Raw genomic sequence first — 606 nt, forward strand, 5'->3', positions numbered from 1 at the left:
TTGCCCATTTTTTATTTAAAATTGTTTTTCTTTTACTATAAATTGTTTATGTATTCTGGATACAAAACCTGTGTCAGATAGATGTTTCTGGGCTTGCCTCTTCATTCTCTTAATTGTGTCTTTTGAAGAAAACAAGTATTTGATTTTGGTGAAGTCTAATATATCAAATTTTTCTTTTAATGGTTTGTTCTCTTTGTGTCCTATATTAGTCTGTTTCTCTTGCTTATAACAGAATACCTGAAACTGTGTTATTTATAAAGAAGTATAATTTATTTCTTACAGTTTTGGAGGCTGGGAAGTCCAAAGTCCAGGGAACATATCTGATGTGGCCCTTTTTCTTCAGCGACTCAGGGTATCTATCACATGGCTAATGGGCTGAGCAAGAGAGAGTTAAGTTTCTCACTCGCTCTCCTTATAAAGCCATCATAACCATGCCCATGACCACCCATTAAACTATCAATGGATTAATTCATTCACAAGGGTACAATCCTCACAACCTAATCACCTCCTAAAGGCCCCACCTTTCAATCACCATAGTAGGATTGCCCACCCTCTTAACACGGGTACAATGGAGATCAAGTCTCCAACACACAAACCTCTGTGGGG

This window comes from Cynocephalus volans, chromosome 14 (assembly GCF_027409185.1).
Source record: "Cynocephalus volans isolate mCynVol1 chromosome 14, mCynVol1.pri, whole genome shotgun sequence".
Classification (NCBI taxonomy): Eukaryota; Metazoa; Chordata; class Mammalia; order Dermoptera; family Cynocephalidae; genus Cynocephalus; species Cynocephalus volans.